Raw genomic sequence first — 7,846 nt, 5'->3', positions numbered from 1 at the left:
GTGCAATACACTTTTTCCTAGCAAAAATTTCAGGTATGTACATGCATTAAACATCCATAGGCTTGATAGAATAATATTCAATCCATTCTTTATGTGCTATAGGTCACCCCACCCTCACACCTCTATCTTCATACTACTAAACCCCAAATATTGCTGCAGAGTGAATATGCAAGAATAGTGTGAACATATGCTTAAGACTCCCCTCTGTGTCATACAACAGCAACTTTATTGCCAGCTATCTGGATACCTTTCCCCAGATTATGGGAAACACACAAAAATCAAATCAAAATGATAAGCAACTCCTGAAAAACCAACTGGAAGAGAAATGACAATGATTTTAATTTTAAACCCAAAATCTAGCCTTTACAGTAGAATAAGATCATTACAGCACTTACCTTCTACATGTCTGGCTTGCAGAGCAGAATCCATGCTTGAAGGTACAATGTAAGCTGTAGTGACAGCTTGCACCTCAAGGAGTGATCTACTTTGATGTGGAAGAGACAGCTAAAGAGAACATCTCCAAAACCTCACACCCAGAGAAACAAAGGCAGCTCTCAGAGTGAAAAGCTTAGATGCTTACTGCAGCTAATGTCTGATTACTGTTGTGTGTGTCAGGTTAGGAATCCCAGATTAGGTATCTTTATGCCAGGTGAATCTCATAATTTGAGCCCTTCCTCCATCTGACCTCTTAAATCTAGCTTTGCATGTCTGAAACAGACAAAACAAGCTAAAAAGTCAAATGCTGTCACAGTCACCAATTATATGCAAGACAAAAAGAAAAAGGTAAGTTTAAACATGTAATAATTTGCCAGCCTGTATATTCACAACTCAACTCCTAACTGAATTGTTTGTTAAAGAACTTCGTTTTTTTAACCACAGTCTGGGACCCCATATCATAGAGTGGGTGTCTGCTGTGCAAAAGGACAAAAACACTCATTTCCCAAACTGCAAATCAAAGCATCAGGCTGGAGAGAACAGAGAGATGTAAGTAGAGACAGGTACACAAAGAAAGCATGAAAGTAAGAGAGGCAACATCCATAGAACAACCCCAGCCTGATATTCTTTCTCATTTCTTTCATAGGCATTATAACAAGAGAGAGTTTTAAAGATTTTAATTTAATGAGTTCACCTTTTAAATGATTTTTGTAAGTTTCAAGTAAAGGGTCAACACAGAGGAAGGCACAAAAGTGAAGACACATGATAAACTTGTCAAAGCCAGAAGAAATAGTATTATGGCAATTGAGATATAAGAGGTTAAGAGCTTAGACAAGAACTTGAAATGTTTTCCTAACCATCCAAAGAATCATCTGAAAGATGCTACTCGTAAATGAACTACAGGACTAAGATGAAACTTAGCTATAAGGAGGTCTGAGGTGATGGTGATGGATCTGGGCCCCCATGAAAGGGCAGGTGGCAGAAGATGCCTCAGGACAGGGAAGAATGTCTGATAAAGCATTTTGTTTTAGTCATGTACAGCTCTATCAGTTAACTCCATTAATTTAGAGGAGATCGTTATTCCAACCAAATATATCATTATGAAAGGATAGAAAAAAGTCCATAGGTGACATTCTTTATATCTGGGATTCAGTAGTTTGGAGATGGTAGCTGAATCAGTTTGCATGTATGACTACTGTGCTGTTTTAAGTAAAAATTAATAAATATATATTACCTAGGAAATGGTCATCACACTTACTCTTGTACTAAGGCAGAGGGTGGAGAATACTTTTTTCTACTTTCTCCACTGCTTAGTAGTTTTCCTAAAATCAGGGGAGCACAAGTTGATGCTATGCAAAATATGTCCATCAATATGTTAATTATTACAATATTACAGTGTACTTTTTAGAAGCTGACCATATGTAATATTCTTCCCTTTGGAAGGGAAGATTTGGCAGATTGGTAGATAAATTAAATTTGTAAGTGCCCACTCTGAAGCCATTTTCTCTTAAAGCCATAGGAAAATATTTCAATATACTATAATGCCACTATATGCCAAACAAATTGATTTTCTGCTCTACATAGTTATTTATGATAATGAGATATCACTGTATTGGTAAGACCTTCTTCATCACTTATGGTGGGATATTTCTTGTGAGAAATTGAGACGAAACTGCAGAGATGACAGAACTTGTACTAAAAGTACCTGATAGCTTTCTGAGCTTCGTTCAATTTTAAACCTCTAAACAAGAAAGTTAACTCCCAGACTTCATTTGATCCAGGATACAATCCTCCTCTGTCCGTGATTCTTTGCCTCAATCACACAAGTCATAAAACATCTTGAACTTTTCTCATTGCTTTCAATCAAAGTCAGCATAACTGTCTCACCTGATTTCTGATGAGATTGGTCACTCTGGAGGTCATATGTGATGACCTGTAAAGGGAATGAAAAGGAAGAGGTGAATAGAATTCATTTCATTAGTAGTGGAAGAAAAAAAAATCGTTACCAAAGGACTGACCACTACTGTCTGACGGAGGAAACAGATTCCTCCATGCAGCCCTCCCAGTATGCTTTGATCCCATTTCTTTCAACATACCATCTTCACTGATCTTTCACCTAGGAGGAGGTTTTCTTGTCTCCTCAGTTAATATTTATGGGAAAAACAACATGGCTGTACATGTAAAGAATTAACCCTGAAAAGCAGCAGCTGCTAACAGAGGGATGTTTAAATGGTTAGCATTACTTTCTGAACCTACTGTTCCTTAACTATTATTTAAATTAGTGTCAATTGCATTACTTCACAAACTAATGCAAATACAAAATTTGATATCATGTAGAATATGCACCCAACTGACTGAAATTGCCATCTATCTAAACATGCTGCTACCACTGTTGCTGCATCATACTAGAGCTTCTCTGTAATTTTCCATCCCGATCTTTAACATAAAGATGCTTTAGTTGTTAAATGTCCCTGAAGACATTAAGTAACAAAATAGCTAAATATGTAGTTACCAAGGTACTCCCCAGGTAGGATGTGCTGTGCATTAAGAACTGTGATTATAACCGCTGCATTCATGATTTTCTTTGTTGCTGATAAGCAAATTGCTAATACCCAGTAAGAATGCTTCATTAATAACTTTCTTTAATTATATACAGAATAATTACATGTTTATACAATGAACATATGATTATGTTAATATAGAATTTGCTGTTCCAGTCAGTGTAGAGCATTAAAGCACTATGACACTAGTCACACATATGATACTATGCAAAAATAATAATTTAACTTATTTAAACTGTACTTTGTGAAAAGTGGAAACATGCACAAACTGTGTCTCTATCTGAATTGTGCATTGGAGCAAATCACATCTCTCTTGCTTCCTATTCAGTCTCAGGGATTCGGAAACTTCTAGTTCTAGACTTCACTAAGTTGACTTTTTGGCCAACACTGAAGGTCAATGCCTGTCCTGTCTAAACTTTAGAATCCCCATCTCTTCACCCATTTCTTCAACACCTTAATTTCACTTTGAAGGTTTGTTTTAAAGCTAGGAAAATCTACATGAAAACTAATGAAGTTTTGATCAGACCCAGAAGTTTACATACACTCTATAGTTGAGTGCTGTGCACTCATACGTAGAGAAGGCTGTTGCAACACATAACTAACACCCACACAAAATTAATAACACAAAAATATTGAGAGAGTTTTTATATATTAATAGAAAATACTGCAGTGTCCTAAAGACAAATAAATGCATGATTGGTTTGTGATTTACTTGCAAGTGCCTGCTTTTTATTGTCAAAGGTAAATCTTTAAATTTTTTCCCTTTTCTGGGACAAGTTACAATTGTAATATCTTTTATTTTTCCTTTTCTTCCCTTAATATTAAAGAAAAAATACCCCTGAAATATCAGTTGATTGATTGTAATGGCCAGCTGTTACAATCTCAATGGAAGTATAAGAACTGCTGCCTAAGGTGCACTGAAGAGTGCCAAGCCTCATAGCAACTCAGCTCATCCTAAAAAGCACCACAGTCTGGAGTGAAAACTGCAATTTTAAATTCTCCTAGAGACCCATTATTTGCAAACCATTGACACAAACAGCTCCAGTCCCCCCATCACTGTATACCTGGGGAGCCCTTCATCCACAGAGCCCTGCATGCTCAATAACTTTACATACTAGAAGTCCTTACGAAATTTTGGCTAAAGAGGTATTCTTACATATGTGAAATGTTTTTTTCTCTATCATATAAAAAGATCATAAATATATTAAAATCTACACTCAGTCCACCTTGATTTAGGACGTTTTCATTATAGAAAACAAGCTTGTTATCCAAAAAAATGTATTAAAAATAGGAAATCCAAGACAACTCTCCCTAGACTTCTAAGGTAGCTTTAAATAATAGCTTAACATATTTTTAAGTGGTTAGAATTAAGGGAGAGAAATGAATCTAGAATTTTGACCTTCCCTGAAATTTTCATCCCAAATGATGTTTTTAAGTTGAGCTAGAAATCCTTGAGAAAAGGGGTATACATGTAGACAATGAAACATATTGCTGTACAATGGAACCTGATATGTGTGCCTATCATTTATACTAACCTTCTGTACAACTTAAAAACAAACAAGCAACGACAAAAAACACACGCACAAATACACACTTTTAAAGGACATATTTAACTTAATCTGATTAATTGATGATAACCAACATTTGCCATAAGCAGCTGATACTCAAGACTATCATCAGGCAGACTAGTCAATGTTCAGTATACTGAATATCTTGCTTTTTTAACTTTGTTTTTGTATTGAGTTTTTAAGTGTCTGCCTCTCTAGTTTATGTATAATTAAAACAAAAACAAAAAAACAAAGAAAAAAAGAAGTATTGATATAGCGTTACCTTTAAATTTACAGAAAATTCAAGATGGAGAAATTGAAGAAATTTGTTACTTTGTAGTCTACAATTGTGCTCTTCACAGTTCTACTCAAAGGTATTTTTATTGCAATATCTTTCCTAAGTATACCAAAATATCATATTTACTACATCAATTAATAGGATTTTGTCTTTCCTTTTTTTTTTTTTTTTTTTTTTTTTTTTGTGTTTTCCCTTTCAGTTTTATGGGGTTTTGCTGCTCCCTTCTGCTTTATATTGGGGAAAAATACTTCAGCTTTATACTAAAAGAGTATTTTAGTTTTTATTTTTAACCTACTCTTTCTTTCAAAAAAAGTGAATGTGCTTGAATGGCAAAACACGCTAGACTTATTCAGACTCTGGTATATCAGAAGTAGAAGTATAGGCTTCTGCAACATACCCCAGAGTTAAGCTCAATTATGTTAATGGACCAGGCAAATATTACCTTCTGGTGTGAAGATTTTGTATGTTATTACATATTGCTTGAGTAATTCACCCATCCATTGCAATGGTTTAGTATTCCTAGTGGATCTACAAATGTTTTTCCTTATATTTATCAAAATCTCTCTTTTTTTTTTTTTTTGTCTTATCAGTTGCACTTTATCTTCTGAATGTTTTCCTAATAGAAGAAATGCTGGAGGACGGAGAACGTATCACAAAGAATCAATAGCCTTATTCATATTCACTGACACTCCAATTGCTGATTTCTTTACAGGGAAATTGGCTCTTTTCCCCTACAATTAGAAACTTCTCATACTATCAGCCAAGGCTGTTCCATGCAAATCTGAGAATGAGCAGGAAAGGTGGAAATATACCAACTACATGATGGCAAATAACAAACAATAAGAGAAACAAAAACTCACACGGAGCCAAAACATTTCTGCCAAATCCAAATACACATTGCATATACGGTATTGCATATGCACGCACTCTGTAGCAGTTGCAGCTGCAGCTGTAGCAAAATACCTACTAAAATCCAACTGTGAACAAGTATTAACAGGCTCATTGCATCAATCCCATGGCAAAAGTGACACTGAGACATGAAGTGGTTGCTAATTATCCACCAGCCATTAATATATCTCCTGCTGCTGAGTCCTATCTCCTAACATTCCATCTGCGATGCTTTTTTACCTTATTTCCAATTCAGCTACTGAAAATTTCATATGTAAGATATATTTCTTGGTCAAAGCAAAATGCAGCTCTGAGGAGGCTTCAATCCACGGAATCATGTAACACAATAGGAAGAATATTCATTGTAAATCCTTAGCAAATATCTTCATCAAAAAACTATCAAAAGATTTCAGATGACAGCACGAAGCCTTGCAGTTGCTTTTTCTGATTTTTTGTTTGTTTGTTTTTGTGACAGAACAAGAGAGGTCTTGTGAAATTATCACCAAAAGGAACTTTTCCTTGGCAAAACCACTTTTTCAACTGTAGAAATATTTCAAAACTATTATGTTTGATATTTATTCTCTAAGGATGAATTAAAAATATTTATTTATTTATTTTATTGTATACACAAAAAAGGATTTATTTGTAACATATAAAACATGATGTTAACAACAGGTAAGTTTGTTGTAGCTTAAAGTATTTGTTGATACTTAATGGATTTTGCACAACATATTTAACATTTGTGCTGTGCTGGGAAAACGGAATAAGTATTAATCTCTTCCACCAATTAATTTGCTCAACAGTCAGCCACTACTAAATGGGCTTTTGCACAGGTTTACAACACCATGTCTAATGAACTGGCACCCTCAGTAACCCATACACAGAAAATATGCAAGTGATGATACAGGTTTTCTTTAAGGTTTTCTTGGAGCGAATGGAATAAATGTTCATGATACCTCAGCTCCGAGGTACAAACAGAATGCAAGGGTTTCTGATCTGCATGGTCAAAATGGAACTGAGGCCAAGTTAATAACTAGCAAGGAGATTAAATCAGAGTTCAGAAACAAATGGGATGAACTTCATCAATTTTCTTTTTCAGAACTGCAAGTATGCTACAGCTAGAGGCCTGCTACATGAAGAAAAGACTGAGCAGATGTTAGCATATGTAGTCCTTTTAAAGTTAACACATAGGAATGCAGCAGTTTCTTACAAATTCACAGTCACATTGTGTACTCCAAATTAGAGTTCACATTTTACATTGTTTATATTTGCATTCCTCATATTTGTATTATTGGAAATATTGCGGTGGAATGCAGTGTTTTTTGTAAAAACACAATTTAGTTTTTATCAATACTTTCCACTCCTCTAATTTCAGTTCAGACCTTCCGTTTAAAACTACCGCCAAGTCATTCACCTTCCATACCTTTCCTACTCATGTTTCCCATATCTCCAGTAGTCAGTCATCTTGTTTCTTGGGAAAGTCTCCTTATCTGTCTCCAAATTTCTTAACACTACTTTTCCTTCTTTCTTTCTTTCACATCTTTCAAAGGCCTTTTTAATAGCATCCAGAATTTTGCCTTTTTTACATTAAAAATTGTGGAACATCCCATAAACACGCTAAATGGCATTAATCAACTTCGATCATTTCTTCCTGAGCTTGTATGTATTTTTTCTGGACTATAGGGGAGGCCCAGAATACAGCCACGGCAATAGTGCTGACAATGCAAAAACAAGCAGACATTAAAAAGCATTTTTTATATTTGGGACTATAGTTTGAAAATATCAAGTTGGTAAGAAAAATACATTCCACTGACAAGAGCAATGAGCTATCAGTTCCAAAACAGGTAGTTTTCCCTAACTGGAGTCTGAATATCATTCAGGTACAATATGCTAGATTAGCACTTAGAAATGTTACAAAAAGAAAACCTATTATACATTATCAGTAAAAATATATAATTATATCAATATATAAATATATATAAATGATATATATTGTATATATGTGATGTGTATGATATATAAATACATCATTATATATTGATATCATATATCAGTAAAAATAATCACGAGTTTTACAGATTTTTTGTGACTCTCCATAAGTAACAAGTCTATCCTCA

At 34.6% G+C, this 7,846-nt stretch overlaps 1 long non-coding RNA gene across 1 annotated transcript in view; it reads right to left on the bottom strand.

Annotated features, from left to right (window-relative positions):
- Positions 1–1,000: 1,000 nt before the first annotated feature.
- The window catches only part of LOC121074036, a 68,965-nt gene continuing 62,119 nt past the window's right edge, over positions 1,001–7,846 (bottom strand). The window contains exons 2-3 of the long non-coding RNA XR_005822077.1: positions 2,323–2,368; positions 1,001–1,757 (exon numbers count right to left, since the gene is read on the bottom strand). This is a non-coding gene — a long non-coding RNA (uncharacterized LOC121074036). The remainder of the gene's footprint in view (positions 1,758–2,322; positions 2,369–7,846) is intronic.

The sequence above is a fragment of the Cygnus olor genome, chromosome 8 (assembly GCF_009769625.2).
Source record: "Cygnus olor isolate bCygOlo1 chromosome 8, bCygOlo1.pri.v2, whole genome shotgun sequence".
Lineage (NCBI taxonomy): Eukaryota > Metazoa > Chordata > Aves > Anseriformes > Anatidae > Cygnus > Cygnus olor.
This window is presented reverse-complemented; position numbering and strand designations above follow the sequence as displayed.